General features: G+C 42.6%; 1 long non-coding RNA gene across 1 annotated transcript in view; it reads right to left on the bottom strand.

Moving 5' to 3' along the window:
* Positions 1 to 3,362: 3,362 nt before the first annotated feature.
* Positions 3,363 to 11,333, bottom strand: part of LOC146859860 (uncharacterized) — a 55,529-nt gene continuing 47,558 nt past the window's right edge. The window contains exons 2-6 of the long non-coding RNA XR_014979061.1: positions 6,852 to 6,917; positions 6,352 to 6,549; positions 6,070 to 6,134; positions 5,358 to 5,422; positions 3,363 to 3,461 (exon numbers count right to left, since the gene is read on the bottom strand). This is a non-coding gene — a long non-coding RNA (uncharacterized LOC146859860). The remainder of the gene's footprint in view (positions 3,462 to 5,357; positions 5,423 to 6,069; positions 6,135 to 6,351; positions 6,550 to 6,851; positions 6,918 to 11,333) is intronic.

Below are 11,333 nucleotides of genomic sequence, written 5' to 3'. Positions count from 1 at the left end.
CAAGTAATGCAACTTGTATGTTTTCATTTTTTTGCATTTAGGCAATTGAATATGGTCAGTCTCTGAAACTCAGCATTGTATTTATATGTCTATAAATGTATTAACATGTCGCATTTTTAGACAATCGCTTTGACAGTATATACACTTAGGCTATTTTGGCCAGTTCAAGTAGCATTCTTCATTTAATTTTTGCACATTTTCACATTGACTCTATTTTTAACCACTGATACTTCAGATTGGAGGAGATTTTTGTTAATGCACCTAGCACCCCCTTGATGATTTTGCACTGTCGCACCCACGTCTCCTCCTCTCTCTCCCAGGCACTCCCTTGTTCCCCTCTCACTTTGTGCGTTCCATATGGATATAGACGGTAGTAGTTCTTTCGCTAGTTCACAAGTAAGCACTATTTAAGGCATCACAGATATTTTACATATATGAAGGCATTCATGACACTTGTCACGCAGTTGTGAGCACCACCGCTCACGTTTCTCTGATCCAGATTTATGATCGCTATCGCGGCTTTTAAACCCATGCGCAACACAAGGCACTTTAGTGTGCTTACAGACTGACTTGGACATTCGGCAGCCACTGTGGCTCGCATTTTCGCAGACCAGCGTATAGGTTCTAATTTCCCTCGCGTTACATGCATCCGTTAGAGAGAAGGTTTAGTTACCTTCATCCGGGATTCCTCTCATGATCAATATTATTATAATTATGTTTTGTCTCTCTGTAAATGTCATGCGTTCTGAACACACATCGAGATTTTATGAATAGGGCTGCCTAAGTAGTTCTGACTACTAGAGTACAAAGTCTGTCCTCTATGTTGTTTCCATACCTTGCCATGTCACAAACATGTTGATTTTCTCCCTGCAGTAAAACAACACACATGGAAAATGGAGTAAAATGTAGTAAAAATGCCTCCTCGCAGTAATTGACACAGTAACAAGACTACCACGCTCACCTGTATATATTTTGCACATGAGTCCACAGCACGCTATGTGATCAAGGCTGCATGTCTGGCAGCCGAAACGCGTCATTTGGACCTTTTTTAATGTGAATAAACTTCCATCCTGTTTCATATCAGTTTTCAGAGTCTGTGCCCTGGTGTTGCGCTGTTGCGGCTGTTAATGCTTTGGGATCCCGTCGAAACACACATATATATATTACCTACTGGCGGTCGCCAATAGGTAGTTATAGTTAGAACCTAGTTTCCATAGGAAAAGCATTTTCTGATTTGCTAATAACTTTGGCGTCATTCGACGAATCTGTGTGAAATTCTCCAAAAAAACAGTCTATCCAGGTCAGCTCCTATCCTGAAAGTTTGGGAGTGATTCGTGAAGCGGGGGCTGAGAAAAAAGGGGGTCCGAAAACGCGTTTTCCCCATGTTAATTTCCGTAGGACATTTAGCGACGAGCTACAGCCCGAACTGCTGAACGGAATTACACCAAAGAAAGCGTCCTTTTTTTTACATGGTGTAAATCCATTCAGTAGTTTTAGAGAAATTCAAAAAATAAGAGTCAAAAAATCAATTTCCCATAGGAAGGCTACAGGTGAAACTACTGAACGGAATTACCCCAAAGTTGGCACAAAGATAGTGCATGGGTTAGAAAGCGAGCTTTTTTTAAAATGGGGTAAATCTGTTCAGTAGTTGCTGAGATATTCGAAAAATAAAAGTTTCGATATCTGGGCGGAGCCTAAGTGCCGTGCACGGGCTTCACTGTGATTGGCTGCGAACACTCCAAACCAGGAAGTGTTGGCAGCCATCTTGTTTGTCGGTAGAAGCGGATCGACAGAAAACAGAGAAACAAAGGTAGAAAACAAGAGAAGGGAGCAGGAGGTCCCAGAAGGACCTCCAGGGGCAAAAAAACATTTAACAAAAAAAAAAAAGAAATCGGTGCAATTCGCGCTGGGGTTGCGGGTTCCTGCATTTTATTTTAATGAGACAGCGGGGTGGGCTAGGTCTCGGGGGAAATTTTTAGAAAAAAATAGCGGGGGCTCGCTGGGGCTGCGGGGGCCCGCTGGGGTCTGCGCAGTCCTGGGGCTCATTGGGGTCCCCGCAGTCCTTACTCATGTTGGGAGGGGTGTTGTGCGGCTCCTCTCCTGGCGCCCTCCATGTGCTTATCATTTTTAATGGGTTCCTGCGTGTTTTTTTCATGAGATCCCGGGGTGGGCTAGGTCTCGGGAGAATTTTTTTAAAAAAAATTGCGGGGGCTCGCTGTGGCTGCGGGGGCCCGCTGGTTTCCCTGCAGACTCGGGGCTTTACTCATGTTGGGAGGGGTGTTGTGCGGGCCCTCTCCTGGAGCCCTCCATGTGCTTATAACTTTGGCGTCGTTTGACAAATGTTTACGACATTTTCTAAAACGTTTCTCTTTTTTGATCAGCTCCTATCTTGAAAGTTTAGGGGGAATTGGTCCGGGGGGTTGAGAAAAAAGGGGGGTCCCAAAACATGTTTTCTCAATGCATTTTCCATACGAAAGTTTAAATAAGGCTATAGGTGGAACTGCTGAACGGAATTACGCCAAATTTGGCAGGTGGAAAAGTCCTGGTCCAGAAAGCACACTTTTGCAGAAATGGTGTAAATCTGTTCAGTAGTGTTTTGAGATATTAAAGGAAATATATATATATATCTGGACGGTGCCTAACTGCTGAGCACGAGCTTGTGTCTGATTGGCTGCTGACACTTCAAACCAGAAAGTGTTAGCAGCCATCTTGTGCCTCGTATCGAGTGAATATATAAAAGAAAGGTTCCGGGGGCAATTGAATATAGCGGAGCTCTGTGTAATGATGATTTGGACGCAGTTAAGGTTTAAGATTTATTAACAATAAAGGAGAAACAGGTGAGCACCAGGTAGTATGACTTCCACTCCAGGACAGCAGTAGGAAGATAACCCTTTCACGCTTCTTGTGCCCAACATCACCACTTCGCAGCTATGCCGTTAGAAGCCAGTCTCTCGGCTCGCAGCTCTCTACCTTTGTGAGCTAGTACGCTGCTGTGCCTGTGCCTCGGCGAGCTACTACGCTGCTGTTCCTTTGGGTGCAGACGGGTCGTAGTTCTGCGTCTGTGAGTCGAGCGGATTGGCCACAGTTGTCCCTCTGCGAGCCTGGGTGTGAACTGTTCATAAGTCACACTACATAAGCATTGAAAAGCCATTTTGTGATTCACTCCATCAGCTGGCATCTGTCCGAGGCATTTCTGAAAACATACCCGAGTTCTTTCTGTGAGAGATAGCCTTTTCACGCTGCCTATCCCCACATCAACAGGTAACGCACCCTCTTCCCACATTACCAACATACCCCCAACAACCTACTTGGGCCCGGAAGTGTCCCTGTGCGTTTGGACAAACAAAAATCTTAGTCATGCATAGATTTACATATAAAACATTTTATTTAAACAAAACAACAATAAATAAAACTATGTACAGCCGTGGCGTGTCATCGCTGGTCCATTTGTGATTCACAGCCTGCAGGACAAAAAGAAAGATAGGATGGTGCGTAATGCATGCAGCAAAGGAAATAAAGAGAGAGAGAGAGAGAGAGAGAGAGAGAGAGAAAGAGTGGGAGAGAGAGGGAGAGGAAGAGAGACAGAGTGTGAGAGAGGAAGATAGAGAAAGAGAGAAAGAGTGAGAGAGAGAAAGAGTAAGATACAAGGAAGAGAGGAAGAAAAACAGTGTGAGAGAGAGGAACACAGAGAGAGAAAGAGAATAAGAGTGAGCTACAAGGAAGATTGAAACAGTGTGAGAGAGAGGATGATAGAGAAAGAGAGAAAGAATGAGATACGAGGAAGAGGGAAAGAGAGAATCAGTGTGAGAGAGAGGAAGAGTGAGAGAAAGAGTGAGAGAGGAAGAGAGAAAGAGAGAGAGAGAGAGGAAGCCAGCCTGTAGTGTAGTTCCTATATCCCTGATAGGCTCTGCGCATTGGAATAATATACACTATAGTTTTGACATAGGACTGAGGTCAGTATGTTTCTATCGAGTATATTAAACTTAATTACTTGTGTGTGCCAGCTAACTCAGAGGTCACTAGAAACTTCTCGAATATACAAGAAGGGATTTGTTTCTGACAACCGCATAAACATGACAACTTTGTTTCCCTTAGAGTCGGAACAATCTCAGAACCGTGGAAACAATAGATAACAGTTTCACTTAGTCAATCGTGCATGCTTCGTTTCTACAGAGTTGCACAGCAATAGAGAGACGGGCGTTTCAATAAAAAGGGGTTTATTGAACAGTCTTATTTCTCATGCAAGAGATATGATCTGCTACAATCGTAAGACAGGATGCGAAGTACAATACGTACAGCGTTAGCAGTAAGATAAAATAATACTGCAATAGCATGGTTTGTAGCTATGACATATATTCATAAAATACATTCAGAAATAACACAGGCTATAATGTGCCTACTCAACTAATGCTTTTAAATAGTTCTACCCCAGTGTACCTAACCTAAGTGTAGCACGAGGTAAGAAGTAGGTACTGTTTTCGAAAGTATCGCTAGCTATAGTTTTAGTTGTGCCAAGAGTTGCCAGAAGTTTCTCTAAGTTCTAGTCTGCCCCATACCTTAGAATGTGTGAGGTTGGAATCTCTTTCCGGGACTCGATATCTAACCCCTGCAAGGGGAGTCAGAAACACTGGAGCTGGATTTTCTGTGAGGAGGATGACAGCGTCTGGTCAGTGCATCAGGCGGGAACTTGATCTCCTTCCGAAGTTGTCATGGCGAACCGCAAGTAGGCAGTCAAACTGGACCGTACCGGAACTGTGGTTTGCCAGGGCAAGTGCAGGTATATTTATACTTTGAAGGAATCCCTGCATTGACATAAAAGTTTGGCATCGGAACATCATGAATGAACCCCTAAGGAATAGATGTTCATATATAAAAAATGAGTTCTTGGAGAAATCAATATCCAAGCAAGGGAAATTCCTAAAGGCTTAAGAGTCTGGTTTTCCAAGAACTCGTTGTGACGTAGATTGACGGATGTAGGAGACCATGCCTGTATTTGGTAAGCATGGACAATGCCTACATAAGGGCTGGATTTTCTAAGCCTAAATAAGGGCAATATGAATTGTACCTATATAAGGGCATACATCTGGAAACCTATATACGGAATCTAAATCTACACACAACAAGCCAACGAGAGAAAGAGTGAGACAGAGAGGAAGACAATGAGAGAATCAGTGTGAGAGACAGAAAGAGCGAGAGATAAAGAGAGCAACAGTGTGAGAAAGAGGAAGAGAGAGAGATAAAGAGTGAGTGAGAGGAAGAGAGAAAGAAAGAATGAGACAGAAAAAGAGAAAGTGTGTGAGAGAGAAAGGAACAGATGGAGAGAGAGTATTGAGACTGGAATTTTTTTTGCAGCTCACCTTTGTGCCACCAGTGTGTCTCCAACCACATGCAGGGAGATAGTGCAGACCTCAAGTTTAGTGATCTGAAAGATAAAGAGAGAAAGAGTGAGAGAGAGAAAGAGTAAGATACAAAGAAGAGAGAAAGAGAAACAGTGTGAGAGAGAGGAAGACAGAGAGAAAGAGTGAGATAGAGGAAGAGAGAAAGACAGAGCTATAAGGAAGAGAGAAACAGTGTGAGAGAGAGGAAGACAGGGAAATAGAGAGAAAGAGTGAGATATGAGGAAGAGAGAACGAGTGAATCAGTGTGAGAGAGGAAGAGAGAAAGAGTGAGAGAGAGAAAGAGAGAGGAAAAGAGTGAGAGAGAGGGAGAGAGAAAGAGTGAGAGAGGAAGAGAGGAAGAGTGAGAGAGAGGACAAGAGAGAAAAAGAGTGAGAGAGAGGAAGAGAGAGAAAGAGAGTGAGAGAGGAAGAGAGAAAGAGTGAGAGAGAAGAATCCACCTAAAGAGAGAAAGAGTGAGACAGAGAGGAAGACAACGAGAGAAACAGTGTGAGAGACAGGAATAGAGATATAAAGAGAGAAACAGTGTGAGAGAGAGGAAGAGAGAGAGATAAAGAGTGAGAGAGAGGAAGAGAGAAAAAAGAATGAGACAGAGAAAAAGAGAAAGTGTGAGAGAGAGAAAGGAAAAGATGGAGAGGGAGTGTTGAGACTGGAGAAAATCTTTGCAGTTCACCTGTGTGCCACTGGTGTGTCTCCAACCATGTGTCGGGTGATAGTGCAGCCCTCAAGTTTAGTGATCTGAAAGATAGTATAGAATTAGTAATTGCAGAGTACATACAACTGCACATGGATAATTCTGTTTTTCGGTAATGCGCGATAAGGGTGGTGCACCTCATATACTCCCACTGCTTGGAGGTGTCCGTGTGCTCTAGTGCGCACAGACTGCTGCACACTATCCTCTCCCACCACCCAGAGGTGACTGCCTGCTGCTGCGGAAAGAAGTCTCTCTGCTCACCTTCTGCCACCGGCGTGTGTGTAAGAGGGTCCACCACGTGCCGAAGCAACCTCCTCAGCCGTTGCGTACGAAAGGTCCAGCTGAACTCACAATTCAGATTGGGTGTTGATTGTCAGGATGGCCACGCATCATAGCATATTTTTCGCGCGTTCAGCTCTGGTGGTGTTGAGGGGTGAACGTTGATTTGTGATTCACAGCCTGTTAGATAAAACGCAAGATAAGATTGTGTGTCATGCATCCATGAAAGGCGAGAGAAAGAGAGAGAGAAATAGTGAGAGGGAGAGAGGAAGAGAGAGAGAGAAAGAGGGAAACAGTGTGAGAAAGAGGAGCAAAGAAAGAGAGGAAGAGTGAGAGAGAGAAACAGAGAGAGAGAGAAAGAGAGAGAGAGATAAAGAGACAAACATTGTAAGAGGGAGATAGAAAGAGTGTGAGGTTGAGAATTGAAGAAATGAGGAGGGATACTGAGTGCGCACCCTGTGTACGAAATCGTCACAGCTCACCTTTCACGCCACGGCTGTGTCTTCAACCATGTGCCACGACCTACTGGTATTCTCAAGCTCCCACATCTAAAAGATAGTACAGGATTAGTTTTTTTTTTTTTTTTTTAATATCTTTATTAAGATTTCAGTCCCCCATTAACCATGGGAGATCAGTGCAGGTACATTATATCATACAGCAAACACATATCCACAAAAAATATTATGTCTCATAAAGCAGTTAACATTTTAAGAAACCAAAAAAGATGTACATATAACAAAAAGAAAAAAGGAGAAGGAACGGGGAGCAAAAAGATATAATAGCGAAACATAAAACATTCCTATAAGGCTATGAGGAAAAGCCTAGTTCACCCTTGTTATCAACCATCATTATCTTGCTAAACATAATACATAAATTATATTGATTCCTTCCATTTTATTAAAGGTGCCCAAATGCTTTTGCCCAGTAATTTCGCTTTTATTCCCTTCCTTTCATAGATTGCACTTTCTATTGTATATATGGAAAGTAAGCGAGCTAGCCATTGTCGAAATGTAGGAGGGAGGGGATCTAACCAGGCAGAGGCAATGATTATCCTTAAGACCGCCATAGCAACAAAAATACATTGGTAAGCAGTTTTATCTTGATTTAAAGAACTTACTCCTAACAGAATGATTTCATGGGTTAATGTTATTTTTACCCCAAGTGTACGATCTAAGTATTCCATAATTGAGTCTAACAATGCCTGGAGCCGCGGACAGGTGGCAAACATATGCACCAAATCCGCTTTCAATCCCCCACATCGTGGGCATACAATCCCTGTATAGCCGCCCCATTGTGCTATTTTGGCCGGGGTATAATATAGAGAGAAAACCGTTTTAAAATGTTGTGCTTGAAGCCCAGCCAAAAATAGAATAGACTGACCCAACTTTAAAGATTTCACAACGGTTCCGGGGGCGGCCCCAACACGCTCAGCCCACTTACCCTCATGTTTAAGTAAATCATCTTGTTTCAAATTCTTCAATTCTGCATAGATTAACTTAATCCTTCCCTTAGCATCTTTTTTCATGATATCAATTATGCTATTGCTAGCGAACCCCCATGCCCCACCAATTTTCTTACAGAAAAAACTACGAAGTTGTAGATACTTAAAAAAATTACAGCTTTCCAACCCAAAGTCCTTCTGTATATCTTTGAATTGTCGAAAACCTTGCTCTTCTATTATATCCCCGGCTTGGCATATACCCTTGCTAGCCCATCCAGCCATAACTTCATCCGAAAATACCTCGGGAAGCATTGGATTTTTAAACAAAACTGTGTAGAAATTAAGCCTCCCTAATCCAATCTTTTTCTTTAGCCCCCCCAAATCTTGAAAGCAGCGATCAGCGTCTTAAATTTTGTACGTTTGTAGTAACTGGGTTCTGTAAATTTAAAAAAACAATATTCAGCATTTTGGCCCAATAATAATCTATAAACATCCGGGAGATCATTTTCCCTTTCCATTTCCCCAGAGCATGGCCCAACCAATATCCTCATATATTGCAGAGCAGCCGCCCAATAGTAGTTACGAAAATCCGGGACCGAAAACCCTCCTTTCTCCCGAGATAAACACATAAACCGAAGAGCCCGCCTAGTTTTCCCATGAGCCCAAATAAACCTATTAACTAAGCCTTCTAGCATAACAAACCAGGATTGTTGAAATTCTAAAGGAATTGACCTAAAAAGATACAATACTTTTGGTAAGAACAGCATCTTAATAAGGTTACACCGACCCACAAGGGAGAGATGGAGGTTATTTAATCTGTGAAGATCCAACCTCGCTTTATTGATTACTAACTCCATATTAGCAGCCACCAATTTCCCAAGATCTGAGGTGACCCGTATCCCCAAATATACTGCCGAGTCGACAACCCGAGTCTCTTCAAAATTAATACAACGATTCTTGATAACTTGAGTCTTAGTTTTATTTAGTGCGTATCCTGTATAAATACCAAACTCACTAGAGATTGACTCAACCCTTTCCAAAGCCGATTGCGGGTCCGCTGTAACAATAGCCACATCGTCAGCGTATGCAAGCACTTTAGTTTCAATCCCCTGGCATGTGACTGGACGAATTCCGCTATTGCCCTCAAATAATCGTAACAGGGGATCAATATAAATGGCAAACAGCAATGGAGACGAGGGACAGCCCTGCCTGGTCCCCCTCTGTATATAAAATGGAGATGTATAATTACCATTAATCTTCAAACGAGCTGTTGGGGCCAGATATAATGCCTGTACGGATTTAATAAATCCTTCTCCCAATCCGAACCATCTCATGGCCTCCCAAAGAAAATCCCAGGAGACCCTATCAAATGCCTTTTCAGCATCTAGTAGTAGCACTGACATTGGGTCCCCTGAGATCTCCGTTACATCAAAAAGGGTGATCAATCGCCTTATATGTTGTGTGGTTCCCCGGCCCATAATAAACCCATGTTGACACGGATGGATATTTTTCCCCAAGATTCCATTTAATCTCTTAGCCAAGATTTTTGAATATATTTTAACATCACTGTTCATTAGAGTGATGGGACGATAGGAGCCTGGGTCCTTATCTGGTTTATGCTTTTTCAAAAATATAACAACATCAGCCCCCGCCCAAGACTCGGTAATAGAGTCCCCCCTTTGTGCCGATAACATAACCACCACCAAATCCTGTCCTAGTGAACCAAAATTTTTTTATAAAATTCCAGCGGAATCTGATCTGGGCCGACAGCCTTACCGGATGATAATTCTTGTAGAGCACCCCTTACTTCTTCCTCTGAGAAAACCCTCTCAAGTTCCTCCCTATCTATAGGATCAACCTTCTGACTGGGTATATTATCTAAATATTCACAAATACCACCAGGTCTAGCGGCAGGTCCCCCGGTGTATAATTGCTGGTAGAATAATCTAAAAACTTCCTGAATACCTTCTGTATCAGTAATAACCTTTCTGCTAATATCATAGATTTTAGAGATCGTCCCGGCTGAGGTTTTCTGCCTAGCCCTTACTGCTAGCGTATGGCCTATTCTCTCACTAAATTCATGGCAATGCTGTTTTTTAGACAAAAATATTTCTGCTGCCTTTTTAGCCAATTGTTCGCCTATCTCGGCCTTTTTAATAGCCAGCTGTGAAAGTATCGTATCTACTCCTTCACCGGTGCTAATAGCTGTAGCTAAGATTCCCTCAAGATGATTTAATTCCTCCCTTATCTCTCTTTCTCTTAGCCTTTCCAGCTTTCGTCGCCGTAAGCTGAAACTTAACGTTTCCCCTCTAACCCCTGCCTTAAAGGCATCCCAAACAACTCCAACCCGTGTGCTCCCTCGATTAAACTCCCAAAATTCTTTAATCCACCCCTTCATGCTGAGAATATAGTCTGGATCATATAATAACCTCCTTTCAAAGGTCCAGCCAATGTTCTTTTTTTCCAACAGACTGATATTAATTGTCAAAACTAAGGGATTATGGTCTGATAAGATACGCGGGTGCTTCTCGATACACAAATTACCAAAAGGTTGATTAGATACAAAAAAATAATCCAAACGAGAGATAATTTTATGTGGAGCTGAAAAAAAAGTACCACCTAAATCAGTAGGTTTTAAATGAGCCCAGACATCTATCAAACCATTGTTGTGAACTAGATTATATAGGGCAGTGCTAGATTTTTTTTTCCTTCCTAAATAGTTATTCTCTTGACTATCCCATTGTACCCCTAAGCCGTTAATATTAAAATCTCCACATAAGACAACTGGGGCAGCCCATGATGCCAATCCTCCATCTAGATACTCTAACAATTCCGGATCATCACCGATTGAGCCATACAGTGAACAAATTGTAAATTTAGAGTTATTAACAAGACACTCAATTATTACCCATCGACCCCATTGATCAACTGATTTACGAAGAACTCTTATATCGCTTCTCCGAGTGAGGATTGCCACCCCGCGAGTTCGAGCTCCTTGTGTGGTATATGCAATCAATCTAAAACCAAGGTGCTCCAACAAGTAAGCTCTATTACCCTCTATATGGGTTTCTTGAATACATACTACATCTATTTGCAAAGATTTCAACCAAATCGCTACCTTATTCCTCTTTCTCTGGTCATTTAGCCCACAGATATTAATTGTCAAAATCCGAAGATTCATGTCTTAGATTTGAAATTTTCTCTCTTTGCATTTACACAATAGACCCCACTGGCTGCTAGTCCGACAGACCTTACCTTGCCACCTGTACTCATTTTTATTTTCCAAACCTTGCCAATTATCCTATCCAGCACACAATTAACACTGCTCTTCTGCTTCTTTAATTTCCTCTTTATTTGCCTGACAGAATGAAACACCTTAACCTGCAGTGATCCCCCCCCACCCTCTACAACCTGACCCCCAGCCCTCCCACCCCGCTCCCCCCCTTACCTCCCTTACAGGCAATTAGGTCGCACAGACCTAAATATGGCCGAGACGTCTTTCATAAAGGAAGCGCCCGACCCC

This window comes from Triturus cristatus, chromosome 3_1 (assembly GCF_964204655.1).
Source record: "Triturus cristatus chromosome 3_1, aTriCri1.1, whole genome shotgun sequence".
Classification (NCBI taxonomy): Eukaryota; Metazoa; Chordata; class Amphibia; order Caudata; family Salamandridae; genus Triturus; species Triturus cristatus.
Note: the sequence above shows the minus strand (reverse complement) of the source record. Positions and strands in the feature narration are given on the sequence as shown.